Source organism: Littorina saxatilis, linkage group LG5 (genome assembly GCF_037325665.1).
Source record: "Littorina saxatilis isolate snail1 linkage group LG5, US_GU_Lsax_2.0, whole genome shotgun sequence".
NCBI lineage: Eukaryota > Metazoa > Mollusca > Gastropoda > Littorinimorpha > Littorinidae > Littorina > Littorina saxatilis.
This window is the reverse complement of record NC_090249.1, coordinates 23,600,929-23,622,274: the sequence shown is the minus strand read 5'-3', so window position 1 is coordinate 23,622,274 and position 21,346 is coordinate 23,600,929. Positions and strand designations below refer to the sequence as shown.

Below are 21,346 nucleotides of genomic sequence, written 5' to 3'. Positions count from 1 at the left end.
CGCACTGACACACACACGGCAGTACATTTGTACGTCTGTGGTGTGTGTGTGCGCGTGTGTAGTGTGTGCGAGCGCGCGCATGTGTGTGTGTGTCTGTCTGTCTGTGTGTGTGTTTGCTGCCAGGCAAAATTTATTATTGAACTCAAGATTATCTACTTGAATCTGATCTTGAACCTGTACAATACCTGAAGTCCTTTGTTTTCAATTTTCTCTTTTATCTGAATGATTATGCAATCCTCATACATGTTATTTCCGTCTCAAAGAAAACAATCCGCATTCCTGTGTGACAGTCAGTAGTCGGTCGAACTTCGCAGGTCTTTGGGAGGCACAAAGCTAAACTGAAGGTGCGCTTCTTGGCAGTGCCTTGCTAAGCTTCCAAACACTGAGGCGTTTCAACCGAGACTTCACGCTTTGATGAGCAGTGGATTAAGGAAGCGTGACAATGGTGAATTAACAAGTCAAGTCAATATTTATTTTTAAAAAAACCCATGTTTACATGAATAAAATAAGTAAAAATTGCAATAAACACGACAAAAAGGATCTATGTAATAATGAGACACAACACTTCTAATTAACCGAAAATAAATCAAGCTTAATTCATAACAAAATAATTGTAATCATACATTTTTTTTATTTTTACAGGAATGTATATGTTTCTGTGTTTGTTTTTGTTTTAATAAAATAAAACGTGATCAAATAATCAGAACTCTTTCAAAATACTCTTAATAAAATATATTAAATGCAATAACTTTCCTTTCTTTGTTAATTCAAATAAATGTTTAAATTTGACTGCATTTGAATTTCTACGAAAATACAATGGTAACAACCTTTTCCTCACATTTTCAAAAAAATGACACTGAAATATATAATGAAATTCATCTCCGAGTTCTCCAGACTGGCATTTAACACATATTCTTTCGTTATGTGGTATATTTAACATTCGGCCTTTCTGTATTGGCAATTTATGATTTAATGTTCTAAAACGTAAAAAAGAGAGTGCTATAGGTTATTGGGTAAAATGTTCAAATAATTTTCAAATATAAATGTATCTTTAAACAATCTATAATTCAAACAAGTTTCTTTTTCATTTAATTCTGAAAACCACGATTGTATATATTGATCTTTTAGGCATTGTGTCACGGTTTAGTGACATGGATTGAGAAAGGAACACTCTGTCGGGTGCCTATCTCCAATTGTGATGGAAAGCGCCTGTGCTTGAGTCGGGGTGACGGTATGAAACCCGGGGCTGACAGAGCATAGCGCAGCACGGGGGACGGTTTCGTTTTGCAGGGGTTCCACGTGGGTGATTTCTGCTGCCAGGGCAAAACTGACGGTGACTGAACTGGATACGTAACAAGCGGAGTAACGTGATATTATCAAGGTTGTTTTGTGGGGACATGAAACTAGGCACTTCAACATTTGGCGGCCAGAGAGAAGGGCGGGTTTCTTGTTTCCAGAAGTTTGTTGGTTTACTACACGTTGGTGATACATCATTTCATGACAACGTGCCGTTCTGCATGTACAGTAGAGCTTTTGGGAACGTCAAGAAGGGACCACTTTTCGCCGTCTACATGATGTTATTTGACGACAAGGTTGTCAGGTGTGACTCTTGGCTGAGCGGGGGAATTTTCCAACGCATAAAGTAATTCAGCGCAAGAGGGGTATGGCAAGAAATTCGTCGAGGGGCGGAAGTTATATCAAAGGAAGCGGATTCGCTTAAAGGAGAGCTACCTACATTAGGCTGTTGAGGTAATAAATCGTTATTTAACGGTGTTGACGAGTTTATGTTTGTGGAATGAAATATTCTCTGTTGTTCTTTCCAGGTTAGCGCATAATTTGCTCTTTGTGACGCTAAAATAATAATCTGTATATGGTTTTTGCAGATATGGAGAGAAGGAAGGAAAATAGCTGATTTTTTGTTTTAAAAGTTCGTTTGTGCAGGCCACGTGCTCGATGAAATATGTAAAGGTGACATGTTTGAAGGTGGAGGGTGAAGGGTTGCGTGGAATGTTTAGTGCACCGATGCTTTTTGTTGCAGCCTACTCATCGGTACCTACCTGAATTGGAGCTGTATGCTGTAACCTGGTGTCGCGGAGCTGTATGCTGTAACCTGGTGTCGCGGTGCTGTATACGGTTGCTGCTGCTGGGATAACCGGTGAGGCCGTCGCCGTCTGCAGGGGTCTTCCGACAGGCCGAGTGACGTCACCAACACGACCACCCGTTGTCTTCAGCAGCTGAGTGAGGCGCCTGATTTCCCCACGGTTCCCTGCTTCGTTCAACGCCGACTGGCACTACAATCAACGAAGCAGTAGTGGGGAAGGACTATTTACGGGTCGCCCACTCCATAACGAAAAGCTAAGTACACCATGCCATTGCGCCTTTAACCACCAAGTCACCTTGTGTATTTGTGATTTCATTTGAGTGGTGACAACGTGGGGTGTGTGACACCTGCATTAACCAGCGCTTTTAGGCAGACCAGTTATATTTCCTGTCTATACACGGGATCAGCGTGTTATTATCATTTTCTAAACTTTGACTGGCATTTTTGTCAGTGACCTATTTTTTACGTTTTGAACGTAAAAACATCTTTTGGAGTGAAGTCTCGAGGGAGGTGGCGAGATAGTATATAAACAGGCGTCTGAAACTTATACTTTTGTTGATTCTATCTATTTCAGTGTATGGCTGCGAGAGTGGATCGATCGTGGTGTGGTTAGTTAGTTAGCAGTAACTAACCGTTCATAATCACCTTTTGTGATCTGTGAAACGTGACACATTGCAACGTTTTCAATTTAAATCATTTTTCGGAACATCGTAAATTAAACTGGTCATGCCAAAAACCACTAAGACCAAGAGCATTTAAAGTTGTTTCAACATGTTTTAAATAGGGTGCTTCATATATGTTATTTACATAGAGGCGATGCAAAAAACGGTACAATACATTTGAAAACTTATTACTATTATTACAATCCACCAATTTAAACCAAAAACTAAATATTCTATTTTTTACGAGGACATCTAGTGGAAATTTGCCTAATTCGCCTAATACCATACACGCTGGGGTCGACTTTCTCAATTTCAAAATAATCTTATAAAAACGTAGCTGCAATTTTGTTGCTAAATTTACCAAATTTGGTCCCCATACTTCACAGCCATATAACATAATCGATGCAACTATTCTATCAAACAATTCAATTTGAATATCTATTGTTTGTTTGTTTGTTTTGCTTAACGCCCAGCCGACCACGAAGGGCCATATCAGGGCGGTGCTGCTTTGACATATAACGTGCGCCACACACAAGACAGAAGTCGCAGCACAGGCTTCATGTCTCACCCAGTCACATTATTCTGACACCGGACCAACCAGTCCTGGCACTAACCCCATAATGCCAGACGCCAGGCGGAGCAGCCACTAGATTGCCAATTTTAAAGTCTTAGGTATGACCCAGCCGGGGTTCGAACCCACGACCTCCCGATCACGGGACGGACGCCTTACCACTAGGCCAACCGTGCCGGTATTTGAATATCTATGGACAACGACAATTTTCTACACTTCTAGCTAAACATTGCTCGAGAGGCCTTATCATGCATATAACAACTTTTGTGATTTATTAAACTTATGATTATAATTAAACCCAAATATTGAAAACCAAACACGACCTCAACAAATTCATCTTTGTATTTAAATAATGGCAATTTTCGTATTTTACCTCTTGAAAAAAACAACTATTTTCGTTTGTTTATTTTGGCGTTCACCCGCAAACTCCACAGATCGCAGTATTCGGACAACACATTAAGCGAGTCTTGTAATGCTTCTGTGGATTCTGCTAAAATGGTTGTATCATCTGCATATAAATTAATAAACATTTTAAACATCAGCTCAGCATCATCCGGCTGTAAGTCCAACATAGCAACCTCTCTTTCAATAGTAGGGAGGTGTTCAGTTTTATCAAACATATAAGCTTGTAAATCATTTAAATACACAGCAAACAATGCAGGTGACAAGTTTTCCCCTTGATGCACACCGGTAAAACATTGAAAGAAATCTGACTTTTGGTTACCTACCAAAACACATGACTTGGCCTAACTATACAAATTTTGAATAATATTTAGCATTCGCCCATTTATACCAGCGTCAAACATCTTCTTCCATAGAAAAGCTCTTTTCACATTATCAAATGCTTTTTCATAATCAATAAAAAGACAATATAACCTTTTTCTCTTTGATAGAAAGTAATCAATAATACTATGTAAAGTAAAAATGTGGTCGAGGGTTGAATGACCTGCTCGAAAACCGGCTTGTTCTTCACCAATGACTGAATACTCATCAAAATAATTAGTTAGCCTATTATTCAGAACACTGGTAAATAACTTTCCAAAGCAGCTCATCAGGGTTATACCTCTGTAATTAGCTGGGTCTTCAGCATCTCCCTTTTGCTTATACATGGGGCGTAAAAGTCCAACAGACCATTCGTCGGGCATGTGTCCAGAACAAAGAATTACATTAAACAGCTTTGTATATACTTTAATCAACTTCCCAGCAGAAGCTTTCAAAAATTCATTTATAATTTGATCATTTCCACAGGCTTTATTATTCTTTAGCTTTTTAACTGCTTTTAAAACTTCATCTTCTGTTATCATACAATTTAAATCAGCGTTATCATTATGTACCATTTCATTTAAATTAGATTCATTTTTATCAACCTCATCTTCGCCTGCTGAAAACATACCTTTAACGACGCGGGCTGACAGACCCGGTGTAACACGAGAAAATTACTCCCACGAGATTTTTACTCCGGAGTAAAAATGTCGTACGAAAATTGTACTCCCTTGACGAAAAACTTACTCCCCCATAACACGAGAAAATTACTCCCCACGACAGGTGTGTTCCGAGTCACATTTCGGTCAAAAATGTTACTCCCCTGACGAATAAATAACGAATAAATTATTCCACCCTAACACGAGCAATTTACTGCCCACGCCAGGTGTACGCAACTTTTACTCCCCTGTCCCCTGTTAGTCTTGGTGGTGGAAGGGGTGGAGGGAGGGTAGCGCGACATTTGTTTGCAGCGCGAGATCACGTATTGGCATTATCCCTTCGCCCGCATCTCATTTTCGCGTACGAGATTTTTACTGGAAGTAAAAAAAATTGGGGAGTCAAAATTTCGTGGAGGGAGTAATTTTTTCGTGCCTTGGGGAGTTCTTTTCTCGTACAAAAGGTGTACTCGGAGTAAGAATTTCGTACGAAATTTTTACTCCGGAGTAAATATTTCGTGGAGTAAGAATTTCGTGTTACACCGGATTCTGTCAGCTTTTCTTAAGGAGTCGAATTCGACCACTTATATAATTCATCCGTAGTTGGCGTCTTCCACTCATTACTCGTGGCCTTTGCCTTGGCAATCAATTGTACAGAAGTGGTCCTTTTAAAACATCTTCTCGTAATACATGTAGACGACTTCGCTTTGGGACACCCCATAATGAGCGACGCTAAGAGTCTTCCATATATATATATATATATATTATCGGGGGACGCTTAATTTTATGATTACTATAGTATTTTGCACAATTTTCCGACATCATTCCCGGCACTGAGACCAACAGGTTTTCATTTGAACTGGTCTGTTGTCTCACACAAAACAGACTACCTTTAAAATTATGTGATCCAACATTCCTTAACAGTGGATTCGCAGAAGATTGAATGACTCTCATTATGGGTCGCCCACTGCGGGGTTACCTGCTGTGGGTAGATTGAATTTTTCGAATTTTTCGAATTCGACCCCATCAGCGCCAGTTTCATAGATCCAGAATTGCCAGGAGCACCCACCAGCGACCGTGCTACCTTAACCTGTTTTTCAGTAATAGCGTATACCTGTTCGAACCGGCGGCTTTGACGAAGTCGGCGACTGCAGGCCAGAAACTGAGTTGGCAGGTGTTACGACCGCCAGGTAAGACTGACAGGCTCCAGGGATTCGACGTCTCGCCTCGCGTTAGTGTGTCTGGAACTGAGAAAGTTGTGTGGTAACTGCACCACAATGCTTTGTCACAACTGAAGATGCCGCGGTCACTATCGTAAAGAACATGGCACAGCATGACTGTTTTGTTTTCTGCACTGATAGAAAAAATATGTCATCCCCTTCCACATACCCCACGTCTGTTTACTCTGTCTGTCTGTGTGTCTTTTTGTGTGTCTGTCTGTTGTCTGTCTATGTCTCTGTGTTGGTACTCTCTCTCTCTCTCTCTCTCTCTCTCTCTCTCTCTCTCTTTCTCTTTCTCTCTCTCTCTCTCTCTCTCTCTCTCTCTCTCTCTCTGTCTCTCTCTCTCTCTCTCTCTCTCTACAATAAAGTGCGTGTGTGACTTTATGTCTGTCTGCCTGTCGGCCGTCTGTCAATGTCTGTGCGGCAGTGCCTGTCTGTCTGTATCTTTTTATATTTAGTCAAGTTTTGACTAAATATTTTAACATCGAGGGGGAATCGAAACGAGGGTCGTGGTGTATGTGCGTGTGTCTGTGTGTGTGTGTGTGTGTGTGTGTGTGTAGAGCGATTCAGACTAAACTACTGGACCGATCTTTATGAAATTTGACATGAGAGTTCCTGGGTATGAAATCCCCGAACGTTTTTTTCATTTTTTTGATAAATGTCTTTGATGACGTCATATCCGGCTTTTCGTGAAAGTTGAGGCGGCACTGTCACGCCCTCATTTTTCAACCAAATTGGTTGAAATTTTGGTCAAGTACTCTTCGACGAAGCCCGGGGTTCGGTATTGCATTTCAGCTTGGTGGCTTAAAAATTAATTAATGACTTTGGTCATTAAAAATCTGAAAATTGTAAAAAAAAAATAAAAATTTATAAAACGATCCAAATTTACGTTTATCTTATTCTCCATCATTTGCTGATTCCAAAAACATAGAAATATGTTATATTCGGATTAAAAACAAGCTCTGAAAATTAAATATATAAAAATTATTATCAAAATTTTTTTTTCGAAATCAATTTAAAAACACTTTCATCTTATTCCTTGTCGGTTCCTGATTCCAAAAATATATAGATATGATATGTTTGGATTAAAAACACGCTCAGAAAGTTAAAACGAAGAGAGGTACAGAAAAGCGTGCTATGCAGCATAGCGTAACCACTACCCCGCTCTTCTTGTCAATTTCACTGCCTATGCCGTGAGCGGTGGACCACGAGTATACGGTCTTGCTGCGTTGCATTGCGTTCAGTTTCATTCTGTGAGTTCGACAGCTACTTGACTAAATATTGTATTTTCGCCTTACGCGACTTGTTACATTTAGTCAAGTTTTGACTAAATGTTTTAACGTAGAGGGGGGAATCGAGACGAGGGTCGTGGTGTATGTGTGTGTGTGTGTGTGTGTGTGTGTGTGTGTGTGTGTGTGTGTGTGTGTGTGTGTGTGTGTGTGTGTGTGTGTAGAGCGATTCAGACTAAACTACTGGACCGATCTTTATGAAATTTGACATGAGAGTTCCTTGGTATGAAATCCCCGAACGTTTTTTTTCATTTTTTGATAAATGTTTTTGATGACGTCATATCCGGCTTTTCGTGAAAGTTGAGGCGGCACTGTCACGCCCTCATTTTTCAACCAAATTGGTTGAAATTTTGGTCAAGTAATCTTCGACGAAGCCCGGACTTCGGTATTGCATTTCAGCTTGGTGGCTTAAAAATAAAGTAGATGTGTACTGCCGGGCAGTACATACCCCAAGCGAAGTCGTCCATCTGTGTGTACATGATTCTCTCTCTCTCTCTCTCTCTCTCTCTCTCTCTCTCTCTCTCTCTCTCTCTCTCTCTCTCTCTCTCTCTCTCTGTCTTAAAATGTGTCATCGATGACGTGTTTTCATACTTGCTAATGCGGCAGGCTAATCATGACGTCAAATTGAAACTTGTTGAAGTCTCTCAGAAAGGGACATGAAAACCATGTGGGGGTTACTGGTTTGGGCTGAAAAAAAAACCCAACTCCACCTAAAATTCAAGCGCCTATGGGGCTGAATTATGCAGCATAAATTGTGAAACATCAGGATATCTCACACTTTCAATTCTGCCATCATGTCAAATCTGACAACAAACCTACCCACAAAATGTCATAAATATCGGTGTAGAATTGAGACTTAACGGTTTTTAACTGCCAAAAATAAGTTTTTTTGACTGGAATAGTTTGTCTTGAAATTCAGTTTGGGACAACGGACCCACCCACTAAATTTCATAAAGATAGGTGAAAATTTAAATGTAACGGTTTTTAACTGCCAAAATTATGTTTTTCTTCTGGAAAAGTATGGAGTGAAAATCAGTTGGGGACAACGAACCTACCCACAAAATTTCATAAATATCGATGAAGAATTGAGATTTAACGGTTTTTAACTGCCAAAAATAAGGTTTTTTGTCTGGAAAAGTATGTCTTAAAATTCAGTTTGGGACAACGGACCCACCCACTAAATTTCATAAAGATAGGTGAAGAATTGAAATTTAACGTTTTTTAACTGCCAAAATTATGTCTTTCTTCTGGAAAAGTATAGAGTGAAAATCAGTTGGGGACAACGAACCTACCCACAAAATTTCATAAATATCGGTGAAGAATTGAAATTTAACGGTTTTTAACTGCCAAAATTATGTTTTTCTTCTGGAAAAGTATGGAGTGAAAATAAGTTGGGGACAACAAACCTACCTTTAAAATTTCATAAGAATCAGTGAAGAAATAGGATTTAACGATTTTTTAACGGCCTTTAAATCATTGGTGATGTCATCATAACCCAGTCGTTGTAGTTGTCGTCGTAGTTGTTGGTGTTGTTGTTGTCATGTTCGTTGTCGTGATTGTTGTTGTTCTCGTGTTGTTGTTTTTGTTGTTGTTGTTGTTGTTGTTGTTGTTGTTGTTGTTGTTGTTGTTGTTGTTGTTGTTGTTGTTGTTGTTGTTGTTGTCGTCGTCGTCGTCGTCGATGTCATTTGTTGTTGTTGTTGTTATCGTCGTCGTCGTCGTCATCGTCGTCGTTGTCAGAGGTTATTTCTAAAGATTTCATTGATAGTCTTTGTTCTCGTCACCAAGACTTGCTAAGAACAAGCTTGGAACAGCAAGAGTTCCAAGAACAAGATTAGAACAACTCATTACATCATTACCAGTACGTCATTTGTATTTAGAACACACTTTAGAAAAAAACTCTTCAGCTACAAACCAGTCACCCTCACATGTCCGAGGTGTTTGTCTAAACCACTTACTGAAATGTTTTGAGGTTTAATGACCATACACATGTTGAACCGGTGAGTGTCTTCCGCTGCTTAATTCGCAAATAACTATTTTATTAAAGTCCGCTTGAAACGCTCAAAGATGAAATTCCATGTTAAAAAGTGACAAAAGTTTCACATTTTCCCGTTGTAACAGCTTCCGATGATATTATATGAAAATTCTGATCCTCTGAGAGGATTCCCCGAAACAAAATCAGTTTGTACGCCTAATTTTAATAGAATTGTCCAAACAGTGTCGCTAATATTGTGCTAAAAGATGAATTCTAGAACAATGTCCAGACAGACACCACTTGGCAAAAAAAATTTCAGTGCTGGGAGATGAAAAAAAAAACTACCTCGCTACGCGCCGCTCCGCTTGGATCAATTAATGACTTTGGTCATTAAAAATCTGAAAATTGTAAAAAAAAAAATAAAAATTTATAAAACGATCCAAATTTACGTTCATCTTATTCTCCATCATTTTCTGATTCCAAAAACATATAAATATGTTATATTTGGATTAAAAACAAGCTCTGAAAATTAAATATATACAAATTATTATCAAAATTAAATTGTCGAAATCAATTTAAAAACACTTTTATCTTATTCCTTGTTGGTTCCTGATTCCAAAAACATATAGATATGATATGTTTGGATTAAAAACACGCTCAGAAAGTTAAAACAAAGAGAGGTACAGAAAAGCGTGCTCAGGGCCGGACTAGGCGAAGAGGAGGGGGGGGGTTGCCAGTGGTGGCCCAGGGGGATGTCCCCCCTGGCGGCGGCAGGGGCGGATCAGTTCATTTTATGACTGGTTTTTTTAAAAAGTATATTGTGAAGATATGGGTGTGAAGGCGCGAAGCGCCGAGCCGACGGCGCGAAGCGCCTAGCTTGCTAGGGGGGTCCGGGGGCATGCCCCCCCCGGAAAAATTTGAAAAAAAGGATGCAAAATGGTGCAATCTGGTGCATTCTGAGGATGATCATTACCAGTTTCAGGCAGCAGATTTTGTCACTGATTAATACCCCAAGAATTGAAACTCAATGTAAAATAAAGAAATGCATACCTCATTCAAAATTTTTATTTTTTGGCTGGGGGGGGTGTCCGGAAACCCTAGAACCCCCCCCCCCCCCCCTTGTTGTGGGGGTCAGGGGGCGAAGCCCCCTGAAGCTGACGGGTAGGTCATATTCTGAGATAGGAAAATGGTCGCTCCTTGCATGAAACGGCATAAAAATAAGCAATAATAAAAAATAAAAAAAATAAGTAAGGTACATGTTTAGGCTAGGGGGGGGGGGGGGGTTGCGCAACCCCCATAACCCCCCCGGTAGTCCGGCCCTGGTGCTATCCTTCTTAGCGCAACTACTACCCCGCTCTTCTTGTCAATTTCACTGCCTTTGCCATGAGCGGTGGACTGACGATGCTACGAGTATACGGTCTTGCTGAAAAATGGCATTGCGTTCAGTTTCATTCTGTGAGTTCGACAGCTACTTGACTAAATGTTGTATTTTCGCCTTACGCGACTTGTTCTATTCTCTCTGCGTTCCTGTAAAACCTCGCTTTATGCCACTTTGTCTTCTTACGTCCATTGTAAAACGACTCACTGTACCAATCCATGTCAGTGCAAGTTGAACTGCTTACCATCATTGCTAATTGATGAACACGTAGAGGTTACATGCCGAGTCTCAGTGATTATCAAAAATAATGGTCGAAGTTAGCGGATCATGAAAAATGCGAGCTTCAGCGAGCTTTTTCATGACCGCGAACTGAGACCATTATTTTTGATAATCACTGAGACGAGGTATGTAACCTCTTTATCCCTCCTTTCTTCAGTTATTCAAAGAAAAGAGGAGTTTTTGTGCGAAAGTTTGATCGAATCATATTCACCCAAACAGTCTACCTGCGCAGGCGATCGATTTCGACGATTAATGCGCGGTTGTATAGTTCCGCCGTGCAAATCATTCAATTTTGTTAACACTTCTTGTCAGTTTCCATGTTTTGAACTAAAATCAAGTACACAGTTATGTTGTCATTCTGCTGTGGCGGTAAAGGCAGATAGTGTGTGTTCTGTTCATGTTTTGGTATCGCTCAGGAAATGTTCTTTCCTCGAATGTGACTAGCCGGCAGACGAAGTTTTACACCCGTGTTCCAACGTTAAAAACTGTATGAAGTTTAGTTTTCTGGGGCAAACTAGTGTATGAAACCGCTGCATGTTCTTTAAGTTGATTAAATGTTTGCAATTGATTGCGTGTGATCTGTTTATAAAATGAAATATTGTTGAAAACTGACCGTCGGATTGCAGTCTCGTCGATGCAGCCGAAATCGGGAAGGGGAACTACTCGTGTCGGTAGACAAAGTATGAGAGTTACGTTTCCTTGGAATCTTGCTAGCGATAAACGATTGTGCACGGCAGATCTGAACTCAGAAAACAACCAAACTCATGGATTTTATATTGAGATTCATGTGTTCAAGCCTGTAGTTGCTGGTTTAAATGCGGCATGGTTGTATTGTTTGCTCCAGAAATGTATATTTTGTTCATTAGAGTGTTCTGAACAGGGGCGGACGAGGGGGGGGGGGGGGGGGCACAGGGGGCACGTGCCCCCCCCCCCCGAAAAAAAAAAGAAAAAAAAAAGGAGAAAAAAAAGATTTTTCTATGCTGATTTTATGACCATTTCTAAGTTCAAATGGCACCAGATGGCACCATTTTGCTTCTTTGGGCAAATTTTTTTTCCGGGGGGGCATGCCCCCGGACCCCCCTAGCAAATTCGGGCGCTTCGCGCCCATCACATTCACTTTCGATTCAAAGTGCCTCCCCCCCCCCTTACAAAGCAACTGATCCGCCCCTGCTGAACTTTTGAGTCGCTAAAATAAAAGTAGATCCACAATGTGTACAGTCTCTACCCATGAGCTATCGAGGATTCAGGCCCGTTGTTGGGTAAGTGATTTTGGTTGTTGGGTAAGTTACTGAAAAATAACTAGCCCTACAAGTTTACAGAGAGAAAGAAGCAGAGGGGGGGATAAGTATCATTCTTTCAACAGAAGGCGCCTGTGGTGCGTGTCTCAAAGCCATAACGGTTTAACAATCAGTCTACTTGTAGGCCCAACGTACGCTTTTTGTTTCGCCTGGGACAGATTGCTTTCGTCGCGTTCTGTGACGGGTAGATCCACAGTTCCAACAATTCCGGGTACATGCACAGGTGTTGTCTGTGTGGGTGCTCGACGTTGGTGGACATTTATTTATTAAGGAGATTTTTATAGCGCATAACTAAAAGCACTATGCACGAAGGAAATGGGAGCTGTGAATACAAGTCGGCGTTTTTTCTTTAATAACGGATATGTGAAGTGGTTGTAAGAAGACTTGTGTGTCTAGTCTGATTAGAAGAATGGAGTAAACTCTACCACGATTTCACTGTGACTGTCTTTGAACAGGTGAGTTATCTACGACAATGCTTGGTTTCAGCGTTTCGTGTGTGGGATACGATAGTTGTATTGTATGCCGACTGTAAATGTATAATTTTACTAGCAGGTATAGGGATCGAGCTTGATCGGAGTTGCGTGTGTGTGTGCCGGTGTGAGTGCCGCAGTGCGTGTCAGGCTGTGTGTGCGCCGCGCGCGCGTGTTTTGTGTGTGTGTGTGAGAGAGAGAGAGAGAGAGAGAGAGAGAGAGAGAGAGAGAGTTAGTTGGAGAGACAAAGACGCACACACACTCACACAACTGACCCCCCCCCCCCACCCACACACACACACACAACCCCCTCCCTCCACCACACACACACAGAGAAAGAGATAGACAGAGACAGATAAACGAGACATCAATCTTCTATTCCCACTCGCATTGGAGTCCTTTTCTTAAATGTTTAGGAATATCAGAATACTAGTGACCTTTTACGATTGTACGTATTAAGTTCTTAGCTTGATTGGATGTGTTTGCAAATATGAAACAGAAGAAAAGTCCTGCTGCCTGCTGGTCTTAGTTTATAGTCGGTGAACTGTATGTAGCCGCATAGTGTGGCGATTTGACGTACTGTTGTTCCTTTCTCTCGTTCCCTACCCCAATTATTCCCCTTGACCATGCGTGTATGTGCCAGTTTGTTCCGTGGTGTCGTGTATGTCGTTGTTCCGTGATGCGTGTATGTCTTTGTGCGTAGATGCTGCGTTTTAATTGGTTAATCCCTTAAACGGATGCGTACGCATTCACGTCCCCCGACAGTGCGAGTTCGGTCAGTCTGACCGGTGATTTCGCTGTGTGTGGATCGGCCTGTGTGCTTATGCCTTGAAACCGGCACGGTGTTCTATTTGAAGCAGTTCTTTGTGTTGGTGTGACATCTTTTAAAATACAGATAGCCTGTGCTGGATTGTGAGTATCATCTTTGACCTGTGGTTTAATAGCTGATTTATCATCAGCGAGGTGAGTGATTCAGACCGGCGATGTGTTGAACAGTCCCGCCGTAACTTCGTGTGTGTTTAGTTCTTCATTGAGGAGTGAACTGTAAGTAGATGCTGTTTCTTTTGTTTATATTGAATCAGTTTTGCTTGTCAGTCTATAATATGTTCTGATCGTATGAATGAGTGATGCTATGGTGTGCACGTATGTCTTGTATGTAGCTATTTTATCCTAGTGACGTTATAGCGTCACTGAGTGTCGTTGTTTCGCCGTTGAGACCCAGTTTTCCCGCGCAGGTCTGCACATAAGTTGACGCGGGAGATCGGAAAAATCTCCACTCTTAACCCACCAGGCGGCAGCGACCGGGATTCGAACTCACGACCTCCCGATTTGGAGGCCGACGTCTTACCACCAGGCCACTGCGCCCGTCGCTATTGTCTCAAAACACAGAAAGGCAAACTCCGACAACACTCATACCTACCTACAAGGAAAGCCTTTCACGTGCGTCTCTTTCCTTTAGCGCACTGTCGCCTACACGAGTAGGCATTAGCCTTTGATCCTTTGATCTCTAATCCCGTCGTAGTATGCCGCTCGATGTAATCGCTGGCCGGATTACCTGGGTAAACCTTTCACCTGTGCCGTCTAACGCTCTCAGCGCATGTAACACAGTACCCTGATTTGTGCAAGTGTAAAATGGAATTGTGAAGTACGTTACGTTACTGCGTGTCCTTATCGGTTATTGAGGTGTGAGTATTTTCGTTGCTAAGAATATTACAGCTTTAACATCCTTGAGGAGTTTTCGTGTGAGGCTTTGGAAACTAGCTGCAGTGGTGATATTTAAGGTCATCTAACGATAAACTTTTTTTTTCAAAACTTACACCTGGACCAAGTCAAAGGTAAGTTCGGACATGAAATGAAGACAAAATGTTGCTCATACATTTCTTGGTACACCATTTCACTGATTTATTGTCCCTTTTGTGTATCCAAATCGTTTCATCGTCACAAGTATACTTGTTTTCTACACTTGATATAAATACATCTTCTTCTGAGGATCGTCTTCTGCAACATCTCACTTTTCTTTTCTTTTGAAATTGCTATTGAAGTCATATTTTAATTTTTTTGTAATTTGTTTAATTCTGGTTTTGCTTGCTTGCCTACTTGCATCGTTGTTTAGTTACTGGTCTGCTTGCTCTCATTAATGGCGCGTTTTTGTTTGTTTGTTGTTTTTGTTTGTTTATTGTTTTTGTGTTGCTTTTTGTTTGCTCTCTCGTTACATTTTTCTTCTTTTTCTTCTCTCTATCCTTCTCCATTTCTGTCAGTCAAGCAGCTACATACAATGGTCTGTGTAGAGGTAGTTATATAATACCCCCCCCCCCCCCCCCCGAAAAATCTCTAACGTGAGCAACTATCTAAATAACACTGCTTATTAAAAAAAATAAAAGGGAGGGAGGGGGGGGGATACTTAACTTCACTTTTCAACTCATAGGAAGAAATACCAAATACCTTGATGAAAATCGGTGTTTCAACCTATCTTTATCTCATCAACAACGCAAACGATTCATCCCGCCCTGACACTTGATCCTCCTCTCCTGTTAGGTTATTGATTTTATTATACCTGCACCACTGACTGCATAAAACACGTTGAGAAAATTAATCTCCAGTTACAGAGTAGAGTTCAGCCTGTTCTAAAAAACCCGTCTCTTTCCGTTTATTCTGTGTGCATATAAACCTACCACGCTGAATTATATATACACGTTTTTTTTTCTTTGTCCTTTCCTTATCGCGTCCTTTAATGGATCGGCGTGACACTGAATTAATGCAGTTCCAGCATTCGCACGCACTCCCGGCTTATAATAATACCATTGATCACACAGATTTCACGGTACGGCTCTCACTTATTCAAACCAAACAGGGATCGTATTCATAGCAGATACATAAACATACCTGAAATTCACTTCGACAGAGATTTATGTCAATTAAAAAGCTCTCTAATGTACCCTGCAACCTGCAAGAGAAAGCAGCACGTCACAGATGGAAGTGAACTACCGATATGCCGATCAAAGGCCGTGTTTACAGATTATTAAAGGTTAAAAAACAAACTTTGCCGTCCGTAATGGTTAACTTTATTTCTTCTTGCTAATCCAAACATGTTCAGTCGTAACACGAATAGTGGTGTGATTCTGAACATTAAAAAGGCATGAACATTCAAGTGACGTGTAGGAGGAGGAATGTGAAACAAACAAAATGCTAATGGATTTAAAAACAAAAAAAATTTAAATAGAGAATACTACATGGCTTGCTGTGTCGTACCAGATTCAGTTACACGATTTTTGTTTTTTAAATATTGAACTGCGATCGAAAGCGAGCTGTTCACTATTTGAATAAGCAACGAGTGTAAATCTGGTACGAAACAGCAAGCCATGTATTATTCTGTTTATCCTACATACTGTACTTACGTGTATTTTACTGAAAATGTCCTGCAGTCGAGGCAGCTGACTTGAAGGCGCTTGTTTTGGAACCTAGATCTCTTCTAAAGCCTTGTGCAATCTATTACGTCAAAGTAAAGAAACGTCACTCTGAAAGTGTGGCGTGACGTGTTAGTTCTAAAAATTCATCGATGGTAATTAGCGAGCACAATTTTTTTTCTCTATAATGACGTTTGTCTCGGTGACTTTGGCATCATAAGCAGTGGAAAAACAGGTCCCTGCCAGACTTGCTTGACATGACCTCATTTACATGATATACACACGTGTGATTTGAACGATTATTATCTCACGAGTGTCTCTCTCACAATTATGTAGGATAATTTATGTTATTTTGCCTCAGTCATTGCAAATACCCTGATTTTCCACGATAGTAAAAGTCTTCATTTGCGAGACAATAGTTGCATAGCTCTAACAGAAGGGCTGTCCCCGTAAAAGGAAATTATTCCAAGTCAACGGTTATTTTTAACACCATCATCGAAGCATACCTGGATTTCTACAAAATCTCAGACTCGCGTGGTATTACTAACATTATGACAAGGTTTATCACATTTGCGCCCATCCTGAACTCACGTAAAATGAGTTACGTCCCTTCGGGTTCTCATTTATCCCAGAGAGACATGAGCAATAGCGTGGACCGATGATTATCAGAATGCTTTGCGCCAAGAACCGACATGTAGATTTTTGTAAGAGAATCTCCATAGCAATACCACACCTTTAAAGAAGAATACGTTTCTGGTACCTGATATCTCGGCCCGTCCTGTTGACATAGACAGATAGGAACCGAAACGCTCCTGTCTGATCAGTTTTCCGATAGCATGACTGTCTTGTACCCCCCCCCACACACACACACACACACACACACACACCTCGTCATTATTCGGCCCGTGGGTCTGTCTAGTACACTGCACAAATCTGTAGGTGCCATCCTTCTGTTGGTGTCTGTGGCGTGCCAGGGCAAGGCTTTGACAGGACAGGTGTTTCATTTGAACACCCGCCCGCTACCCAGGTGAACAAACTTGTCTTGTGTAATACCTTTACGTTAAATAATGACAGGTGTGCCGTTCCGACAGAAGAGAAAGACCTGGACAAGGCAATGCCACAGAGATAGAACTGCACGCAGGAGAGAGGCATTAGACTAGCTTGACTTTTATGTATTCACAATAAAAGATGCGCCCCTCTACTCTATACAATTGCTATTGCATGTCAAGCTGTGATGTTGTGGAACTGAACTTTGAAGATGAACTAACCAGACACTATTCATCAAGGCAGCACGAGTAGTGTACGTATTATGAAGCTGCCATTTTAGTTGCACGATCCAGCTAGTTTGCAACATACATCCATCCCTGCTCAATTTGACCAGAAAAGCAGTGCGAGGCTGAAACTGCAATGTGCTCGATGTTTGGCCAGATGGGGCCTACAAACCAAACTTTACACTGGGAATCAACCATGAACGCAGGATCTAACTTGTGACAAGTTCATGTACACTAAGAAGACCTCACCAAAGACAACATTCTTTTTTTAAGGAGAAATTTGAGATATACTTATATATGCTTTGAATCGAACCACCATCCCCTACTCGTCTAAGAGACGAGATGATGACGTCAGACTCATTTGAACATACATGATCTCCAATATATCTTTTCAAGCCTATCCACACAAAAGCTTTCAGTGAGCCCAAAGTTCAATTAATATTTATACACCAATCAGAAACTGCATAAGCCTCAAACATATCTTTTTACACAAAACCAAGAAACTTTCATAAAGATTCGGATTTCAACTGTTTTACGCAAAATATGTGCCGTGTGGATGTTTCATGTTTGTTTCTCCCCGCATCTGTTTTTCTTTTGGATATAAATACTTCCTGTGCTCTCCAATCAATTGTGCCTTTAATCTGAATTTAGGTACCAAGAATATTGATGACATTGCCGCGGACAGTGATGGTTAGTGTAAAGCCCAAAACTAGCTTTACTATAATAAACGCAAACCATCCGTTATGCCTTGTGCTGCCTTTGAAGTGTAGATTCCATCTTATCGCGGTGTTTAGTGCATCAGTCCCTGTTTCGTCAACAGACGTGGTCACTCAGACAATAAAAGATCAATACCTGATTGTTTTCTGGTCTCGCCTTTGCGTGCAAGCTAAGTACAGACGTAACAAGAAAATTGGTTGATTAAAATCAACATGGCCGAAGCAATGTTTTCATAAAAGAAGCGGTATTGTACGGGCACATGTTGAAGTTGGGTTACATGTGTTGCAGAGTATTTGAAAATCCGTAGGCATAAAAACATGCAAAGAAGAGTGATAGGTCCTTGTGAATATAGTCAAGTGGATAAATTGATTACTTATGTATCACACTAGTTTTGCTGTTACAGCAGTCCCTCTCATGAACGGACACCCTTGGGCCAGTACAAACTTGTCCGTACATTGCAGGTGGAGAGAGCCCCCCCCCCCCTCCATCACACACACTCAGGCACACTGACGGACTGAGTGAGTCTTTGCTACTGGTGAACGAGCTCTACTTGTCCTAAAACAATAAGATCAAACTTATAACTGAAAGAAAAAAAACTGTCCTGTAAAAATGACGTTAAATCAACAGTGTCAGAAAAAGAGAGATAAAAGAAATGCTCAAATTCCTGAGGATACAGGCACCCCATGAAAGCAGCCAAGAATATACTCACAGAGCCACACATGCTTGTGCAGATACTTTGCACAAATATGAATTGAAAACCTGCATATGTGGTAATTTCTTTTTTTGTGTGTGGCTTTATTGAATACTTCAGGCAGTGACTTTTCCCTGTCCAGTTTTCTCTTTCGTCTCTCTTACCCCTCGCTTACCCACCCCACCCCCTTACCCTCCACTCCCTTTACCCAGCCCCGACAGCACACATTTGTAATCTGCAAGGCAGAGTACACATTTTCTAAAAGGAAGACTACTCCTCTTCAATTATATCCAGAGATCTTCCAGCTGTCTCCACCATAAGCCAAGTGGTCGAGTCTTGTATCCCCTTTCCACACAACCGTTCTAGGTCCCGTTCCCGTACCGACCAAGGAACGGTGCGGGCACGGGAGGGATCGGGAGAGAACCGCAATGAACGTAACTGATCGTTAACGTAACTGCTTTGAACGGTAGGGTCGGTAGGGACGGCTGAGTTTGGGCTGCATGTTCAAATTTTTAGCCGTTCCCCTCCCGATCAGAATGAACGGTAATGGAACCTCAACCCATCGGTAACGGAACGCTTGGATCGTTAAAAGGAACTTAAAACAACGGTAACGCAACGGTAGCGCTCTCATACACTGAGTTGTCATACCCGCGCATTCCATACATCCGTTCTAGGTCCCGTTCCCGTGCCGACCAAGGACGGCTGCCACTATGGTCAGACGCTGCTGAAAGATGCCAAAAACGGCCGTTTGCGCAGCGTTCCATTGTTGTGGCAGCAGTCCTTGGTTGGTACAGGAACGGGACCTAGAACGGTTGTGTGGAATGGGGGTATAACTTTTGACACCGACAAACTGAAGAATGAACAGATCTATGAGGTAACCGTCTCAATGGTCCAGGCTCAGGAAACAAAGAGTATATATGACCTGGGGCGATTGTAGCTTCCCTTCTTCGTGTCCGATAGACAAGGACAATAAATAGTAGAGCATAGTGCAATTTCATGTTGGCATCTTCTCCACTGAAAGCAAGAACCCAAAGACCAAAGTGCTTGGGCCCCACTTCTGACCCGAATCACCCCCCTCCTGCTGGGTACACATGCACTTAAGTTAACACAAGTTAACCTCTGCTTTGACCTGTGTGCCAGGAGTCGGATGAGAGAGAGAGAGAGAGCGAGAGAGAGAGAGATACACACACACACACACACACACACACACACACACACACACACACACACATAGACAGACATAGAAAAACAGAAGCGGAGAGACTCAAAGGGAGACACAGACAAAGACATACCGGAGAGAGAGAGAGAGAGAGAGAGAGAGAGAGAGAGAGAGAGAGAGAGAGAGAGAGAGAGAGAGAGAGAGAGAGAGAGAGAGAGAGAGAGAGAGAGAGAGACAAACCTGTAACTGATCTCGTGAGAACGGTAACAAAACGAGACATGTCACCTCTCCGAATGCATTCCAATAGATGACTGCTCCTGCGGCCATCAATTAGAGTCGTCGTCAGGAAGTAATCAGTGGCCTTTCGCCCTTTGATGAGGACAAACTCTCTGTGTCCCTATAGAGTACTCTCCATCTGTTAGCCCCCACCACCACGTCTCTGTCTCTTTCTGTCTGTCTGTCTGTCTGTCTCCTCTCTCTCCCTCTCCCTCTCTCTCTCTCTGTCCCTATCTGTCTCTGTCTCTCTGTCTGTCGCCGAGACGCTCATTCCTCCCTATTTTTATCTGGGAAAAGTTGGCAGCTATGCCTCTACAACAATGGTGCCTCGTTTTGGTGCTGGACGGCTGTTATGAATATTCAAAACCGGAAATCACGCCCAGAGAGTAAGCTTCCCGTAAACCATCACAGATACTGTCAGGCTTTTACACACAGTCCAAACACCATTCCATTTGAACGCTCACCAAACGGGAACACCTTAGGTGCCCTACGTAAAGAGCGAGCAATTTTTAAAGAATTAATTTTGCAGATTGTCTCGAACACTTTTTGGACCCATCCTGAACTCAGCTCAAACACGAGTTACTTCCCTTCGGGTCTCATTCTATCGATGTAAACTGGCAATAGCCGTGGATCGATGATTATCAGAATGTTTTTGGACCGTGGTGCGTTTTTGCGCTTGACCTAACTTTTAAAATCTAAATAATAAATTGACAGCTTGTTACACAAACATTCTTACAAAAGAATTCTTTTTTCATCAAGACAAGATCAGAACAGTTCGAAGTTGTGAAAGTTTGAAAAAAGAAAAGCCCGGAAGCAGGGTCACGCAAGGGTCGTAGCAGACGACGGTTTATGCATATCGCCGTTCCTCTCAACAGTCAAAAGCCATCGCTAGAGTTCTTGTGAACCACAGCCGTTTGTTTCGTGCATAAAAACTTGCTATTGTAGATAAGCTCACATCGAGTCGCATTCAAATGACTAACTGACGACTACATTGTGAAAAAGGGAAACTGGATGACACGGGTTCACGATGGCTCAGGGGTAAGATAAACCACGCAAAAATAAATTCTTTGAAAATTGTTCGCTCTTTACGGAGGGCACCTATCCAGCGATATTTCTCCGTAGGCCTAAAGTTCGGCCATGACCTAGGCAAAATAACTTGCGCAGCCGCAG

General features: G+C 41.7%; 1 protein-coding gene and 1 long non-coding RNA gene across 2 annotated transcripts in view; both read left to right on the top strand.

The window, feature by feature from the left end:
• Positions 1-1,281: 1,281 nt before the first annotated feature.
• Positions 1,282-2,648, top strand: LOC138965846 (uncharacterized). Its single transcript, XR_011455539.1, has 2 exons — positions 1,282-1,749; positions 2,039-2,648. It is a non-coding gene; the product is annotated as an uncharacterized lncRNA (long non-coding RNA).
• Positions 2,649-12,521: 9,873 nt separating this feature from the next.
• The window catches only part of LOC138966607 (uncharacterized), a 52,412-nt gene continuing 43,587 nt past the window's right edge, over positions 12,522-21,346 (top strand). Inside the window, exon 1 of the mRNA XM_070338890.1 lies at positions 12,522-12,643. The gene's annotated coding sequence lies outside the window, so the exon portion shown is untranslated. The remainder of the gene's footprint in view (positions 12,644-21,346) is intronic.